We start from the raw sequence: 19015 nt of genomic DNA on the forward strand, positions 1-19015 counted from the left end.
TTTACAACAGCTCCAAAAAGCATAAGATACCTAGGAATAAGCCTAACCAAAAAGGTAAAGGATCTATACTCTAGAAACTACAGAACACTTATGAAAGAAATTGAGGAAGACACAAAGAGATGGAAAACATTCCATGCTCATGGTTTGGAAAAATAAACATTGTTAAAATGTCTATGCTGCCCAGAGCAATTTACACGTTCTATGCATTCCCTATCAAAATACCATTGACATTTTTCACAGAGCTTGAACAAACAATTCTAAAATTTGTATGGCACCAAGGCACCTGGGTGGCTCAGTCATTAAGCATCTGCCTTTGGCTCAGATCATGATCCCAGGGTCCTGGGATCGAGCCCCGCATTGGGCTCTCTGCTCAGCAGGAAGCCTGCTTCTCCCTCTCCCACTCCCCCTGCTTGTGTTCCTGCTCTCACTATCTCTCTCTGTCAAATAAATAAAATCTTTAAAAAAAATAAAATTTGTATGGAACAAGAAAAGACCCCAAATTGCCAGGGGAATGTGGAAAAAGAAAACCAAAGCTGGAGGCATCACAATGCCTGACTTCAAGCTATATTACAAAGCTGCAGGCATCAAGACAGTATGGTACTGGCACAAAAACAGACACATAGATCAATGGAACATGATAGAGAACCCAGAAATGGACCTTCAACTCTATGGTCAACTAATCTTTGACAATGCAGGAAAGAATATCCAATGGAAAAAAGACAGTCTCTTCAGTAAATGGTGCTGGGAAAACTGGACAACCACATGCAGAAGAATGAAACTAGATCATTCTCTTATACCATACACAAAGATAAACGCAAAATGGATGAAAGACCTCAATATGAGACAGGAATCCATCAAAATCTTAGAGGAGAACACAGGCAGTAACCTCTTCGACATTGGCCACAGCAAGTTCTTTCAAGACATGTCTCTAAAGGCAAGGGAAACAAAAATGAAAATGAACTTTTGGGACTTCATCAAGATAAAAAGCTTTTGCACAGTAAAGAAACAGTCAATAAAACTAAGAGGGAACCCACAGAATGGGAGAAGGTATTTGCAAATGACACTACAAACAAAGCGCTGATTTCTGAGATCTATAAAGAACTCCTCAAACTCAACACCCAAAAAACAAATAATTAAGTCAAAAAATGGGCAGAAGACATGAACAGACACTTCTCAAAAGAAGACCTACAAATGGCTAACAGACAAATAAAAAAATGTTCATCATCATTAGCCATCAGGGAAATTCATATCAAAACCACAATGAGATACCACCTTATACCAGTTAGAATGGCAAAAATTAACAAGACAGGAAACAAATGTTGGGGACAATGTGGAGAAAGGGGAACCCTCTTACACTGTTGGTGGGAATACAGTATTTGTTTTAAAGTCTAGTTTGTCCAATATAAGTATTGCTACCTAGGCTTTCTTTTCACTTCCATTTGCATGATAAATGTTTCTCCATCCCCTTAATTTAAATCTGCAGGTGTCTTTTGGTCTGAAATGAGTCTCTTCTAAGGAGCATATATATGGGTCTTGTTTTTTTTTTTATCTACTCTGTCACCCTATGTCTTTTGATGGGAGCATTTAGTCCATTTACATTCAAAGTAATTATTGATAGATACGTATTTGTTGCTATTTTGTTACTTGTTTTGTGGTTGTTTCTATAGATTTACTCTGATCCTTTCTTCTCTTGTTTTCTTTCATGGTTTGTTGGCATTCTGTAGTGATATACTTGGATTTCTTTCTCTTTATTCTTTGCATATCTATTACTGGCTTTTGATTTGTGGTTACCATTAAGTTTGTATATAACATCTTTTGCATATAGCAGTCTATATTAAGTTGATGGTTGTTTAAGTTTGAACCCATTCTCCCAGGGTCCTGGGCTTGAGCCCCACGTGGGGTTACCTGCTCAGCAGAGAGCCTGCTCTCCCTCTCCATCTGCCCCTCCCCCTGCTTCTGCTTTCTTGCTCTCAAATAAATAAGTAAAATATTTTATTTTATTTTTTCCCACAGTTTATTTTATTTTGTTATGTTAATCACTGTACATTACATCATAAGTTTTTGATGTAGTGTTCCATGATTCATTGTTTGTGTATAACACCCAGTGCTCCATTTAGTACATGCCCTCTTTAATACCCATCACCAGGCTAGCCCATCCCCTCCACCCCCTCCTCTCTAGAACCCTCAGTTTGTTTCTCAGAGTCCGTAGTCTCTCATGATTCATCTCCCCCTCTGATTTCTCCCCCTTAATTTTTCCCTTCCTGCTATCTTCTTCTTCTTTTTTTAACGTATAATGTTTTATTTGTTTCAGAGGTACAGATCTGTGATTCAACAGTCTTACACAATTCACAGCACTCACCATAGCACATACCCTCCCCAATGTCTATCGCCAGCCACCCCATCCCTCCCATCCCCCACCACTCCAGCAACTCTCAGTTTGTTTCCTGAGATTAAGAATTCCTCATATCAGTGAGATCATATGATACATGTCTTTCTCTGATTGACTTATTTCGCTCAGCATAATACCCTCCAGTTCCATCCATGTCATTGCAAATGTCAAGATTTCATTCCTTTTGATGGCTGCATAATATTCCATTGTGTGTGTGTGTGTGTGTGTGTGTGTGTGTGTGTATACACCACCTCTTTATCCACTCATCTGTTGATGGACATCTTGGCTCTTTCCATAGTTTGGCTATTGTCGACATTGCTGCTATAAACATTGGGGTGCACATACCCCTTTGGATCACTACATTTGTATCTTTGGGGTAAATACCCAGTAGTGCAATTGCTGGGTCGTAGGGTAGCTCTATTTTCAACTTTTTGAGGAACCTCCATACTATTTTCCAGAGTGGCTGCACCAGCTTGCATTCCCACCAACAGTGTAGGAGGGTTCCCCTTTCTCCGCATCCCCGCCAACATCTGTCGTTTCCTCACTTGTTAATTTTAGTCATTCTGACTGGCGTGAGGTGGTAACTCATTGAGGTTTTGATTTGGATTTCCCTGATGCCGAGTGATGTTGAGCACTTTTTCATGTGTCTGTTGGCCAATTGGATGTCTTCTTTGGAAAAATGTCTGTTCATGTCTTCTGCCCATTTCTTGAGTGGATCATTTGTTCTTTGGGTGTTGAGTTTGATAAGTTCTTTATAGATTTTGGATACTAGCCCTTTATCTGATATGTCATTTGCAAATATCTTCTCTCATTCTGTCGGTTGTCTTTTGGTTTTGTTGACTGTTTCCTTTGCTGTGCAAAAGCTTTTTATCTTGATGAAGTCCCAATAGTTCATTTTTGCCCCTGCTTCCCTTGCCTTTGGCAATGTTTCTAGGAAAGAGTTGCTGCGGCTGAGGTCGAAGAGGTTGCTGCTTGTGTTCTCCTTTAGGATTTTGATGGACTCCTGTCTCACATTTAGGTCTTTCATCCATTTTGAGTCTATTTTTGTGTGTGGTGTAAGGAAATGGTCCAGTTTCATTCTTCTGCATGTGGCTGTCCAATTTTCCCAACACCATTTGTTGAAGAGACTGTCTTTTTTCCATTGGACATTCTTTCCTGCTTTGTTGAAGATTAGTTGACCATAGAGTTGAGGGTCCATTTCTGGGCTCTCTATTCTGTTCCATTGATCTGTCTGTTTTTGTGCCAGTACCATACTGTCTTGATGATTACAGCTTTGTAATAGAGCTTGAAGTCCGGAATTGTGATGGCCCCAGCTTTGCTTTTCAATAAATAAAATGTTTTAAAAGAAAGTTTGAACCCATTCTTCACTCCCCTGCCCCACCATGTCTTAGGTATATGGTGTCATATTTTACATCCTTTTATTTTATGCATCCCTTGACTGATTTTTACAGAAAAACTTATTTCACTGCTTTTGGGTTTTTTACTTTTCATTCTCTCACTTCTGGTCTTTCCACTCAAAGAGTCCTCTTTAATATTTCTTGTAGGGCTGGTTTAGAGGTCACGAACTCCTTTATTTTTTGTTTGTCTGAGAAACTCTTTATCTCTCCTTCTATTCTGAATGATAGCCTTGCTGGAGAGAGTATTCTTGGCTGTAGATTTTTTCCTTCAGCACTTTGAATAGATTATGTTACTTCCTTCTGTCTTGGAAGGTTTCTGCTGAAAAATCTGCTTATAGCTTTATGGGGTTTCCTTTGTATGTAACTATCTTCTTTTATCATGCTCCTTTGTCTATTTTTATTTTTTTTTAAATTTTATTATGTTATGTTAGTCACCATACAGTACATCATTAGTTTTTGATGTGATCCACGATCTATTGTTTTCGTATAACACCCAGTGCTCCATGCAGTACATGCCCTCCTTAATACCCATCACTGGGCTAACCAATCCCTCCCTCCCTCCTCCCCTCTAAAACCCTGTTTGTTTCTCAGAGTCCATAGTCTCTTATGGTTCATCTCTCCCTCCGATTTCCCCCCCTTTCATTTTTCCCTTCCTTCTCTTAATGTCCTCCATGCTATTCCTTATGTTCCACAAATAAGTGAAACCATATGATAATTGACTTTCTCTGCTTGACTTATTTCACTTAGCATAATCTCCAGTCCCATCCATGTTGATGTAAAAGTTGGGTATTCATCCTTTCTGATGGCTGAGTAATATTCCATTGTATATATGGACCACATCTTCTTTATCCATTCATCTGTTGAAGGGCATCTCGGCTCTTTCCACAGTTTGGCTATTGCAGACATTGCTGCTATGAACATTGGGGTGCATATGGCCCTTCTTTTCACTACATCTGTGTCTTTGGGGTAAATACCCAGTAGTGCAATTGCTGGGTCATAGGGTAGCTCTATTTTTAAATTTTTGAGGAACCTCCACACTGTTTTCCAAACTGGCTGTATCAACTTGCATTCCCACCAACAGTGTAAGAGGGTTCCCCTTTCTCCACAACCTCTCCAACATTTGTTGTTTCTTTCCCTGTCCATTTGTGCCATTCTAACTGGTGTAAGGTGGTATCTCAATGTGGTTTTGATTTGAATTTCCCTGATGGCTAATGATGATAAACATTTTTTCATGTGTGTTAGCCATTTGTATGTCTTCTTTTGAGAAGTGTCTGTTCATGTCTTCTGCCCATTTTTTGACTTGATTATTTGTTTTTTGGGTGTTGAGTTTGAGGAGTTCTTTATAGATTTTGGATACCAGTCCTTTATCTGTAATGTCATTTGCAAATATCTCCTCCCATTCTGTGGGTTGCCTCTTTGTTTTGTTGACTGTTTCCTTTGCTGTGCAGAAGCTTTTTATCTTGATGAAGTCTCAAAAGTTCATTTTTGCTTTTGTTTCCCTTGCCTTTGGAGATGTATCTTGAAGGAAGTTGCTGTGGCCAATGTCGAAGAGGTTACTGCCTATGTTCTCCTCTAGGATTTGGATGGATTCCTGTCTCACATTGAGGTCTTTCATCCATTTTGAGTTTATCTTTGTGTATGGTGTAAGAGAAAGATCGAGTTTCATTCTTCTGTATATAGCTGTCCAATTTTCCCAGCACCATTTGTTGAAGAGACTGTCTTTTTTCCGTTGCATGTTTTTTCCTGCTTTGTTGAAAATTATTTCACCATAGAGTTGAGGGTCCATATATGGGCTCTCTATTCTGTTTCATTGGTCTATATGTCTGTTTTTGTGCCAGTACCATGCTGTCTTGGTGATCACAGCCTTGTAATATAGCTTGAAATCAGGCAACGTGATACCCCCAGCTTTGTTTTTCTTTTTCAACATTTCCTTGGCGATTCAGTGTCTTTTCTGATTCCATACAAATTTTAGGATTGGTTGTTTCAGCACTGAAAAATGTCATTGGAATTTTGATCAGGATGGCATTGAAGGTATAGATTGCTCTGGGGTAGCATAGACATTTTAACAATGTTTATTCTTCTGATCCATGAGCATGGAATTTTTTTTCCATCTTTTTGTGTCTTCTTCAATTTCTTTCATGAGTGTTCTGTAGTTCCTAGAGTATAGATCCTTTCTCCTTTAAAATATTTTTTCTTTATAACTACGTTTTGCCATTTTAATTACTTTTTGTCTTGGTGTGGCTCTCTTTGGGTTGAATGTTTGGAGAACCTCTGTGCTTCCTGGATCTAGATATTTGTTTCCTTCCCCAGGTTAGGGAAGTTTTCAGCTGCTGTTTCTTCAAAAAAAATTTCTGTCCCTTTTCTCCTTTCTTCTTCTGAGATCCCTATAATTTGAATGTTATTACACTTGATGGAGTCACTGAGTTCTCTAAGACTATTCTCAATTTGCATAATTTTCTTTCCTCTCCTTTGCTTAGTTATGTTACTTTTCATTATTATGTCTTCCAGGTCATGAATTTGTTCCTCTGCTCCATCTAGGCTGCTATTTATTCTGTCAAGTGGTATTTTAAATTTCATTTATTGTGTTCTTGATCTCTGATTGGTTCTTTTTTTTTTTAATCTTTGTTAAGGGTATCAGTGCTGTCCTGCACTCTTTTCTCAAATCCAGTGAGTATCTTTATGATCATTACCCTATATTCTTTATCAGGCATATAACTTATATCTGTTTCCCTTAGGTCTCTTGCTGTGGTTTGGTCCTGTTATTTCATTTGGGACTTATTTCTTAGTCTCTTTTTGTCTAACTCTTTGTGTTTGTTTCTATGTTAGGAAAGTCAGCTATTTCTCTTGCTCTTAATGATAATAGCTCTATGAAGAAGACCTGTAGTACCCTGCAATGCCGTGTCCCATTTCCCCAGGGCTTGGCATTTCAGGGAATGTCTCCTATGGCATATGCTCTGCTGTTGAGTCTTGGCCTCTTTTTCCTTCAGTCCAGTTGTCTGCAGAGGCTCTCTTTGCCTATTGTGGACAGTGTTTGGTTCCCAGCAGAGTTGGTGTTGGGGGGGGGGCGTGTTTTAACATGTCTGGTGATCTGCTTGTGAAATGAGACCTGCCCTGCCAATGGAACTGAGATCCCTCAGAATGCACAGATGTGTTCTACTGGTCTTCTGGGGAAGGGGTCTTGGAGCGATGGGACTAATGGTAGTGTGACTGGGAAGTGTGGATCTGCTGAAGCTTGGGGTTGAGGGGCTTGATGCAAGCAAGTTAGGTAACCAGTATTGGCGCCAATGCTGGTTCCCACAGGTGGCTGTTGTTTGTGCAGGGGGGTGGGGGAGGGAAATGGAGCATGACAGCTCCTTTGTTTCTGAAGGGGTCTCTGTGGGATCTCTGTCTCTGTGGGCCATGCTCTGGAATGAACAAATTGCTCTCCCTCTCTTCTGCCCTGGCATTTTTCAAACTGATGGTTCTACACTATATCTGTACAGCCTGTTTGTCATGTTGTCTCTTTAAGAACTCAGCTTCCTAACATCCTCTGGGCTGTCCCAGAGCCTAGTTGGCTGATTTTTTAAATTCCAGGCTTTAAGTCCTGCTGGTTATGAGAACTCAAGAAATTCAGCCCCTCTTGCTTTCAAAGGCAAATGTTATGGGAATTTGTCCTCCCCATTCCTGGCTCCCTGGTGTTTTCTACCCTTCTTCACACCATCAGCTCCCTCCCCACCTTGACAGGTATGGTCTTTGTCACTCCCAAACTGTGTCTTAACCCTTCCTACCTTCTTTGATGTGGCCTCTTCTCTACCTTTAGCTGTGGAGTTTGTTCTGCCAGTCTTCAGAGCATTTTCTGGGTTATTTATGCTAATATGAGTGTTATCTAATTCATGAGACAAGGTGAGCTTAGGGTTCTCCTACTCTGCCATCTTCCCAGCCAACCAATCCTAGTCTTTTTCTTTTGGAAAAGAAATTGACATCTCCCAGTGTTGGGGCATTGGCCTTTCAAATTTTTATTAATTTTCTTCTTCTAAGTCCTTCTTCTAACTAATTTTTTATTCCTTTTTCATGGCTTTCTTTTCTTATCTGACATTCTTTCTGTGTTCCCTTATACCCTCAAATGAATGATGAGAATCTCCCCATATCTATTATGGTGCAGTCCAGGACTGATCCTAAGATTACATTTCTGATGGGGCTGAGGATGGAGGAAGAAGCCCTGGTTCTGTAGTTCACCATTAGTTGAGAGTGGTGGGGGGCCACCTCTTGCCCCTATAGGAGAGTTGTATATTGGAAGTACAGGCTTCTGAAAGCTTAAGGCTCAGAGCCAGCTATATTCCTAGCCACTGTACCCATATCTTGGTGGTTGCCATCTCCTTTGGGAATGATCATAAGAGAGCTACTTACCCAGTCCTAGATGTAGATGACCTGGGTGTTGTGGAGCAGTTGCTCATCCCTGAGGTGGACACATGGAGGAGTCATTCTGTTAAAGGGGTCTAGAAATGTTTCCCTGAGAGCCCTGAGCCCTGCTCACATCTTTACTTTGGACTGTAGCCAAAGAAGGAGAGGTTAGAACTTAAACTAAACTAAAAACCTACAGGCCTGTCAGAGAGGCAGTTGCAGAATGTGGCACCAGACATCTGGTCACTTGCAAAGCATAGTGAATTATGGCCATCAGATCTCTGTTTAATCAGGGCTGGGCATTAGGAATTATCAAAATGTCTCAGTCCCAGGGCACTGCCACTGGAGCCCAGGTCCGTGATTTCTCACTTCTTGTCTCCTTTTTTGTTTGGGAAATGGACACAAAGAGGCTTGAATTCTCATCCTATTCTGAATCTATTTCCGCCCTCCCCCCCCCCCCTTTTAGGAAGCAGAAACCTGGTAACAGCAATAATTAGGATCATAAGTCAACATTTTTACATTCTAGGTCATCAGGTAGTTATTCCCAGAGCCCTGCAGTGACCTCTTTGAAAGTCAACTGTCCTTAGATAAAGGAGAGTATCCTTCAAGCTGAGGTAAGCTTGGCTTTTTTGGCCTGTTGACCTTTAGGGATCAGCAGCCAAGAAATATTTTCTCTGTATCTCATGATGGATGCTGCTTATTCATATTTCCTTACTTTCTGGAATGGAGGTGATTAACCAGGCTTGGAGAAAGATCAGGGGAGTTCTCTCTGGACTGGTCCAAAACCAAGAAGTTTTGGACTCTTATGAGCTCTGTTTTGGGGAGGGGCTAGAAAAGCATAGGGTAGCTTTGATTCCCAGAGAGACCTCTAAACTAGTCAGATTCTCCTTTTGATTTCCTCCTCCCTCTGATTCCTCCACCCACTTGGCTCCAGTTATTTATATCCTCCATACTGGTGAATGAATCAGCAGTTTTGGAATCACAACATAGCCTGTTAGAAATATAGAATCTCAGGTCCATGGTAGACCTACTGAATCAGAATCAACTTTCTAACAAGGTATACAGGTGATTTGTATATGTGCACAAAATAATGAAGTTTGAAAAGCCCTGATTTATAAATTCCTTCTTGGGTGGGTGAAGGAAGGAGCTCCAGATATGGCTTTTATGCTGTAATTCTAGGCTTCTGGGTGTTTTGAATATTTTCCTTAAACACTAGAATTTGCATCTGGTCATTTGAGAACTATAATTTGACCACTCTGAGTAAGCATTCTGCTCTGACCTCCTCACTGTTTAATCCCAATGCCAGCCCTGCTAAGCCCATAAAGGGGAACTGGGAAGCTGCTCACCTCTATACTTGCTGTCTCTCCTCTACTGAAAAAAGCCATGTCTTACTGAGGGCTGAAAGTATCCTCAGATCCTCTGCAGGAATCCCATGGGAGGAGCATGTCCAGCTAATTGGGTTGGACAGAGGAGAGACTAGCAGTGCTCATGGGAGTTCAAGGAAAGGCAGTGTTTCACTTGGCCGAAGGCCGGGGGCGGTTAAGAAAAGAGCACCTCAACTCCAGCTCTTAGCCAAATAAATGCAAGATGAGACTTTGGGTTAAACTCCTTGTTCCCTCCCACCACTCTTGGCTTATCCAAACCTTGGAATAGTGTTCTTTTACCTCGAATCCGAGCATCTTCCTGCAGCTGAAAAATAATGAGAATTCAGAGAGAGTACTTAGAGGCCAGTCTCCTCTGAAAATTTGGGATAACAGCTGTACACTTGGTCAAATGTAGTGATGTCTATGTGGGAAATACGGGCTTTTAAGGAATGGAATTAAATTCTAAGTTTCCTAAAAGCAGAATTTGTATTGTTTTTGTGTCCCTCATACCAAACCACTTAACATAATACCCTGCATGTGGCATCACTCAAAAAATGTTTGTTGAATAATGAATAAATAAATAGGATGAGATGTGGCCTCTTTAGGGGTGGGGGACACACAATTCATTACTTATGGTCATAATTGCTCATTTAGTGGTCTCTCCTTTTTTATTTTTTCCAACCTTTTTGCTCTCCCTTTTCTGGCCCCTTTTACCCTCTCTGCATCTCCAGTGGTTCTCTGAGGAGAACCTTTAAATAATCTCACTGATATGAGGAATTGTTAATCTCAGGAAACAAACTGAGGGTTGCTGGAGTGGTGGGGGGTGGGAGGGATGGGGTGGCTGGGTGATAGACATCGGGGAGGGTATGTGCTATGGTGAGTGCTGTGAATTGTGTAAGACTGTTGAATCACAGACCTGTACCTCTGAAACAAATAATACATTATATGTTAAAAAAAAAAAGAAGATAGTAGGAAGGGAGAAATGAAGGGGGGTAAATCGGTGGGGGAGACGAACCATGAGAGACTACGGACTCTGAGAAACAAACTGAGGGTTCTAGAGGGGAGGGGGTGGGGGGGTGGGTTAGCCTGGTAATGGGTATTAAAGAGGGCACGTACTGCATGGAGCACTGGGTGTTACACGCAAACAATGAATCATGGAGCACTACATCAAAAACTAATGATGTAATGTATGGTGATTAACATAACATAATAAAAGAAAATAAAAAAATACTGAAAATAAATAAATATCTATGAAAGACTTCCAAAAAATCCTTCTTACCCATCCTAGAGTAAACAGCTGCTGATGATATATACTTTGGGACCCCTGAGCAAACAGGGGTCTGGTAGATCATCTCTCTACATAACAGTGCTCTAGGCATGGGTCCTAATTTTTGTCCAATCAAAAAGATAGTACATTCTAATTCTATCTCTCCCTGATATCTTTTGCTTGACATTATTCTCTCAGTATTTAAGTACAAAAATTTTTCTTAATAAGTCTGTGACTAGGGTGTCTATTTTTTTTTTTTTTAAGATTTTATTTATTTGAGAGAGAGAGAGAGAGAAACAGCATGAGAGGGGATAGGGTCAGAGGGAGAAGCAGGCTCCCCGCTGAGCCGGGAGCCCGATGTGGGACTCGATCCCGGGACTCCAGGATCATGACCTGAGCCGAAGGCAGTCGCTCAACCAACTGAGCCACCCAGGCGCCCTAGGGTGTCTGTTTTGTCCGTACCAGCCTGGAGGATCTTTGAGAGCAGGGATTTCTCTGGTGGACCCCATGAGAAAGCACAAGAAGAGAGCTTCAGCATAGAACACATCAGATGGGACTTCTAGCTTCATATGTAGGCCCTGAGAGGATGGAGATCAACACACACAAGTCCCACTTATAGACAGGCTTCCTCCCCTTACTAGCTGAAGTGCTATCTGGAGGAGGTGCAGGCCTCAGGGAACTAAAGTTCTAAGTAGGGTGGAGGTCCTCTGACCCTAAGGTAAAACTTGGGTAAAAATACCAAGTTTCTGATCTCTACCCAGTACCCCCTTTTACTTGCAGCCAGATGGAGGAGGCAAAGACTGCTATAATTTTCCCTAGAGTAAGTCCCAGGCATAGCAGCAGGATAAAAAGGCATAGCTTCTTGGGACTATAGAATAGTTTCAGTTCTAAGGCCAAGAGTGGTTCAGATAGTGAATTAGAGGAAGTTTATTTTCAGTGCCTTCTCAATTAATTTATACATCACCTCTTGCCAACTAGGAAGAGAGAACTGTTTTTAAGATCATGGTAGGCTCATATTATACTTAGATGATAATTTTAATGATACTGTATCTTTAGTCAGATAAACAAAAGTTAAAACATCTGTCTAAAAGTTTCCCATTTACCTTGGTTTTATAATATTAGTACTTGTTCTAAGTTATGTGTTTACTTATATAAATAGTGATAAGAAATTGTGTAGATAGTGCCTGTTTTTCTCCACTGTACCAGACAGAAAAAAAAAGGTCAGAGAGCAGGCTTGGTAGGACCCACATATATCAACATCTTGAGCAAGCTAATATAATAACCCAGTGTCTGGAACAGGCCAATAATATAGTGCATGTTTGACTATATTTTTTCAATATTGATCAGTATATAGAAAAAAGACTGAAACCTGTGGAGGAAGAGCAGAAGAGGAGGAATGTTTCTATCTGGAGAAGACATTTACTCTGGCTTCTAATTTTCACTTCCCTACAGTTAGTAGACATACTTGCCCAATAAGGAAATTTACCATGTCAGTTGGGGACTCCTTCGAACTCAGTCACTTGTCAGTGTTTTGTATAACTACACAGAGTGTTTTTGCTGAGAGAAGTTCTGGTCGATACAATTTTCTCTGTTATCATATTTCCACAAGGGGGTTGTTAAGCCTCTTCTTCCCTTAGCTTCCTGAACTGACAAGTCAGTGCTACTCTTTAAAGGGAGAAATCACTAGATAAAGGAAAGAAACTAAAACCTTGATCAGGGTCAACATCACAGTAGGGTATAGTAAAAATGGAAGCAAGGGAGAATGATATGGCCAGGGAATTTAGAGAATTGAAATTTAATCTCACCTCCTTTTGTATATCCCTAAAAGCCATTAACACCTGAAAGAAGACACAAAAATTATAAAAAAATAATGTTATAGGCTTTCTTACAAAGGAATTTTATATATAGAATCTTCCAGCTATTAGGCTATAGGGTGTGAATGCCAAGAGGACTATGGCTTCCTAGCTTTAGCAATAAATCCCACTGACTTCTACTCTCTATATATTTCTGGGCCACCATTTCTCCATTTGGTAAATGGGTGAAATGCAGGAAGTTATTTAAAGAAGACTGAGTTGTGAGAGGAATGTAGATGAAACCCACTACTACATTTATTTAATTGGTCCTTGTTCTGAAGCTAAGCATAGCTGTTAAAATCAACACATATTTGTATTTAGATTATAATACATAGGACAACACCAAATATTGGTGAGGATACAGAACAGCTAGAACTCATACAATGTTGGAAGGAGTATAGAATTGTACAATCACTTTGGAAAAAGCTCTGGCAGTTCTTATGAAACTAAATATGTACCTTCATTTGCACCAAGCTATGGATGGATATAATGATTGTTGGAAATCTGAGTTGCCTCATTTTGGGGAAAGGATGAAGACTTTGAGATAGATGTATGTTTTTTGGTGGAAATATAGATTTGTTTTTGTTGATACTCAGGAGTTTAAACATGTGTGTATGGATGCATATGGAAGCTGAATAGTCAATGGGGTGAGCTATGCCAGTTATCAATTTACTGCCTTTGTTTACTCTTTGTTGTATCACATTCATCCTTTTCTATGTCATAGGTATTCATTTATGTACTGGTTCCCAACAAGATGGTTTTCTGATGCTTACATAAGCAACTCACTCTTTAGCTAATACAATAATTGTAAGAATATTAAATAGTTATCCTACCCATTTTAATTAAGATTACTTTCTTCTGTAAAACTTATAGGAAGAGGCATTGAAAATCATGGAGAATAAAAAAGTTGATCACATTACTCATTTCATACAATATTGTTCAATGTGAGCTTGCAGGAGAGGCTGTGGAGACTTTTACTCATTTTTAATAAAAAATCCAGAGTCATTAATTTGATAGTCTTTTCTTGCTTGGCTCCATAGGGAAACTTATATTATAGGTTCAAAGTGATCAATTGTCCTCTAATTCCCATCTCTATCTAAGAATTTAAGTGTACATGCAACTAAAATGTCAAGATTGGGAAGCTGAAGTAGTTGATATTTTTGGGAAGTCATCAGAAACTCCAAATAATATCTGTGTTCTATGAATATTCACAACAGCTTGCTCTGGCTATCTAATGGGCAGAGTTAGCTTCTGCACTGATATACCATTCAAATATAAAGTGAAATATGGCATTTTCATCTTTGAGAATTGGCCACCCTATATTTTTGTATAGCTGGGAAACCAAGAACATTTTGTGAAAATGGAAAAGACATCAGTTTTTATAGAATTAAAAGAATTAAAAGAAGCTCCTCTCAAATTCATTAACTTTAAGTCTATTGTAAAGCAATTTCAAAATCAGGGCTGAATAATGTGGATTTTGAGACGTGCTGCTCATGGCATTGCTTTAGTTAGAAGACTGAAGACAACAAATTTACATTGGTGACCTAATGGACCTATTTTTTATTTTCAACTCATAGTTGTCAGATTCCAAAACACAGTCTTAATTGGATTCAACAATTTATTAACAAACATTTGATTTAACAAAGGAAGACTTTTTTTGACTAGATCTCTTTAAATAAATTTAAGTGATTTAATCTCATTTCATTGAAATGAGATTCAGATATTTTTTTCTAACCACAAAAATGGCAATTATTCTTCACATCTAAAGTACAGACTCATATTCTTTTACTTCTCAACACTTTAGAAGTCTTCAACAAAAAGCAGGTCTGAGTCTCTCAAATCTAATAAATTTGAAGGACAGAAAGCTCCAGGCATAGTTTTCTATTGTTAGCCATTATTCTCATTTAAACTATTGTCAATAAATTTGGGAATGTGTAGGACATTTTGAAGCATTAAAAATTTTTTGTTAGCAACCTCTGATCCCATGGAATGAATCTAGTATTTGTGCTCCTCCAGAATCTTTATTAAAATACTCTAAAAAAATTCACAACAGATAGAAATGCCTTAGTAATAAACAGTTTCCTATTGTAAATAATTCAAAGCAGAATGGTGTCCCAAATATTGAAATTACATTGAAATTATATCTGAATGACAGTCCAATTTTGATGTCTTTTAGTGTCTTGATATAGACCTGCCAGCCATAGCCACTGGGAGGGAGAAAACAATCCTCCTCTGTGCTAATGACAAAGTCCCAATCATGTTCCAGGCAAGACCTCTAGAAGCAATGGGACCACTTGGCATGTTACTCTGTGAAACTCACTAGCAATTATATGAAAATTAATCATTTTTAATGGAGTTAATTTTGCATTCAAATGGATAAAACTGAACACCTCTACTCTTCAGGTTGAGTCATTTATTTTTTGAGAGGTTTATTTTGAAGCGAATTCATTCTGGAGGGGCCAGATGTTTCAGAAAATTATGTTTTATGATATAGGAATCGGGCCACAGTCAATTATTTGTTAGACAATTTGAGTAGCTCCAAAGGTAAAATAACTTTCTTTTGAATCAGAAATAGAATTAAGATCTTTAATTTTCATAATAAAATGGTAACTTTGCCTTCTTCTCATCCAAGGTTTAAAGTATATGGATTTCTCAAGTGGGTATGGATTTCTTGCTAGTGGATGAGATTTATTCATTTTGTAGTTCTTATTAAAAGGCTGGCAGAGAAAACATATTTGAGAGGGATTATCTAATGGACAGGTGAATATCTAGAAGGTGCTGAGGTACACAAAGATGAGCCTTGTGAGGATTTGGGACTGGATGAGTAATAGAACAAGACAGGAGAGAGCATGAGAATCCTTCACTATCAGTCAGCAGTTACTCAGGGGGAAAGGAAGAAGTTTGCTCTTTTCTTAAGTCCTCTCTCCCTTCTCCCACTTCTCACCATGCTGTCAAAAATGACCCCTTTGTACTCACTTGGTCCCACAGGGCTTCAGTGATTGTTAGCTGTATTTCCTGTTGAAATAAGAGACACATTTTGGTAACATTACCCTAACTCTCCCAGAATCTGAATAGATACATCATGAAACTGATAGAATATAGGGTATTTTTTTTTTTTGGAATTGAGATGGACTTGAAGTCACCCTATTTTTCAGACAACCCAAAGTATCCTCCAGCCCTACTGAATCATTTTTAGGCTGTATCTCTTGTCATCTCTTGACCTAGCTGGTGGGTGACAGGTATAAACAGACTCATATTTTACCCTTATAAATACCCGCATAGGCTGCCTGCCCCTGGAGTTATCTAGTGCAGTAGTAGCATTGAAAGTATTACCTAGTCTTGGTAGACTGTGATCCACCAGTTGGTTAAGAGTACCCTGAACAACAATGCCAAAGTCCTCCAAGATATGGTCCTTACTAGGCAGCTTTCTGCCTCCTGGCTGCAGTCCCTTCTTCTCCATTTTCCTCAGGAACCATGAGCCCCAAAGGAAACAGTCTATTTGGAAGTCTTACCCACCTTTGGTTTCATTGTGTCATCAGTGGATTTTCTGGAAAGAAAGAATGATATAAATCTGATGAGGCACTGGGTAGGTGATGTCAGCAAGATGGCAGAAAAGGAGATTCCAGTCCTCATACCCCCCACACAAACATCAACTTTGATAACAATCATGGATGGGAATACCTCTGTGGGAAACCAGGAGTCCAGTGAAAAGATTCCAGCACCTCACTGGAGCAAATTATCCATAAATAGGTGCATTGCAGAGGGTAAGAAAAACAGCTTCACTTTACCTATGTCACCCCTCCCCAAGAGTAGCATAGCTCAGTGCCAGGAGAGATCGTCTCAGCCTGTGATTTCTCCCATGGGGGAAAATGAAAGTGGAATGAGCACCCTGTTTCCCCAGCCTTGTGAGACATTGCGCAAGAAGCCAACTTCTGTTTCACCCCACCCAGGTCACTGAGGTGATCCGCACAGCTAAATAGTTTGGGGGGATCTGGGAACAGAGAAAGGGAGTGGGCATTCACAGGAGCCACCATATGGATCTCAAAAATCAGCTACAGATCCTACTAGCTGGTTTGTGGACTCTATCAAGAGACTCACCCATGAGCTCCATGGGACTCCTTATCTGCAGTTGCCCCCAACCCCCTCAACTGGCTGACAAATGCCCCTAGCACTCTGTATACATCCTGAAGTGATGCATAAAAGCCTTTGCAGATGGCAAGTGCAAGCATCTGCATAGTATGTAGATATCAGCTGCTAGCTCAATTGTGTAAGAATGAGAGAGGGCATACAATCTTGAATGTTCCAGGGCACTGTCCTGGAGAAAATAAACAGGAGGCTTTCAGTACCCAGACTGACTTTATGCTCCCGAAGAAGGAACAATAAGATAGGGGTGAGTGCATCCATAAAAAAGTCCTGAGAAACCCCCCACATTTTTAGCTGGGCTGATTGGTGAAGGTCTTTCACTCTCAAAGCCAGTCAGTAAAGATTGGCAGTGGGGACCGCTTCTTCAAATGCAAAGACAGCAATGGAAGAATTCAAGGAACATGAAGAATAAGGAAAACAGTGTCACCAAAGGAACAAAATAAAGCTCCAGTGGTGGGCCCCAAAGAAATGGAAATCTAGGAATTGCCTGGAAAATTATTCAAAATAATCATCTTATTGGTGGGAATGCAAGCTGGTGCAGCCACTCTGGAAAACAGTATGGAGGTTCCTCCAAAAGTTGAAAATAGAGCCACCCTACGACCCAGCAATTGCACTACTGGGTATTTACCCCAAAGATACAAATGTAGTGATCTGAAGGGGCACCTGCACCCCAATGTTTATAGCAGCAATGTCCACAATAGCCAAACTATGGAAAGAGCCCAGATTTCCATCGACAGATGAATGGATAAAGAAGATGTGGTACTATATATAATGGAATATTATGCAGCCATCAAAAAACACAAAATCTTGCTATTTGCTACAACGTGGATGGAACTCGAGGGTATTATGCTAAGCAAAATAAGTCAATCAGAGAAAGACAAGTATCATATGATCTCACTGATATGAGAATTCTTTTTTTATTATTATTATGTTAATCACCATACATTACATCATTAGGTTTTGATGTAGTGTTCCATGATTCATTGTTTGCGTATAACACTGAGTGCTCCATGCAGAATGTGTCCTCTTTAATACCCATCACCATGCTAACCCATCCTCCCACGCCCCTCCCCTCTAGAACCCTCAGTTTGTTTTCCAGAGTCCATCGTCTCTCATGGTTGATATGAGGAATTCTTAATCTCAGGAAACAAACAGGGTTGCTGGAGTGGTGGGGGGTGGGAGGGATGGGGTGGCTGGGTGATAGACATTGGGGAGGGTATGTGCTATGGTGAGCGCTGTGAATTGTGTAAGACTGATGAATCACAAACCTGTACCTCTGAAACAAATAATACATTATATGTTTAAAAAAAAAGAGTAGGAAGGGAAAAATGAAGGGGGGCGGAATTGGAGGGGGAGATGAACCATGAGAGACTATGGACTCTGAGAAATACACTGAGGGTTTTAGAGGGGAGGGGGTGGGGGAATGGGTTAGCCCGGTGATGGGTATTAAGGAGGGCATGTATTGCATGGAGCACTGGGTGTTATATGCAAACAATGAATCATGGAACACTACATCAAAAACTAATGATGTAATGTATGGTGATTAACATAACATAATAAAATTAAATAAAAATACTAATCCAGTGCTCAGATTCTGAGTTGACAAATAAAAATGAAGTTATAAAGCCATAAAAAAAATCATATTAAAGAAGCTCAGTGAGCTACAAGAGGGCACAGACAGCTAGTGGAAATCAGGAAAGCAATGCATAAACAAAAGGAGAAGTTCAACAAAGAGATAAAAAACATAAAAAAAGAACCCAACAATTTCTGGAGCTGAAGAATACAGTGACTTCACTGAAGAATTCAATAAAGAGCTTCAATAGCAGACTCAAGAAGAGAGAATCATTGAACTTGACAGATAATTTGAAATCCAAACAGGAACAAAAAGAAAAAACAATTCAAAAGAGTGAAGAAAACCTATGTAACTTATGGGATACCATCAAAGGATACAATATAGACATTTTGAGAACCTCAGAAAGAACAGGGAAAGAGAAAGGGGCAGAAAAATTATTTAATAAAATAATGCCAGAAAAATCCCTAAATCCAGGGAAGGAAATACACATCCTGATTCATGATGCTCAAAATCTCAAAAGAGGCTGAACATTGAGAGATCCTCACTGAGACATTATAATCAAATTGTCTAAAGGCAAAAGACAAAGAGAATTTGGAAAGCAGCAAGGAAAAGTGAATTGCTACATACAAGGCTACTCCCAAAAGACTAT

General features: G+C 39.8%; 1 pseudogene; it reads right to left on the reverse strand.

The window, feature by feature from the left end:
* LOC123839588 (glutamate dehydrogenase 1, mitochondrial-like) overlaps positions 1 to 16110 on the reverse strand; it is a 37374-nt pseudogene extending 21264 nt beyond the window's left edge.
* Positions 16111 to 19015: the final 2905 nt, after the last annotated feature.

The sequence above is a fragment of the Mirounga angustirostris genome, unplaced genomic scaffold (genome assembly GCF_029215605.1).
Source record: "Mirounga angustirostris isolate CCGP_5_RB_7025 unplaced genomic scaffold, mMirAng1.0.hap1 SCAF_5, whole genome shotgun sequence".
Taxonomy (NCBI): domain Eukaryota; kingdom Metazoa; phylum Chordata; class Mammalia; order Carnivora; family Phocidae; genus Mirounga; species Mirounga angustirostris.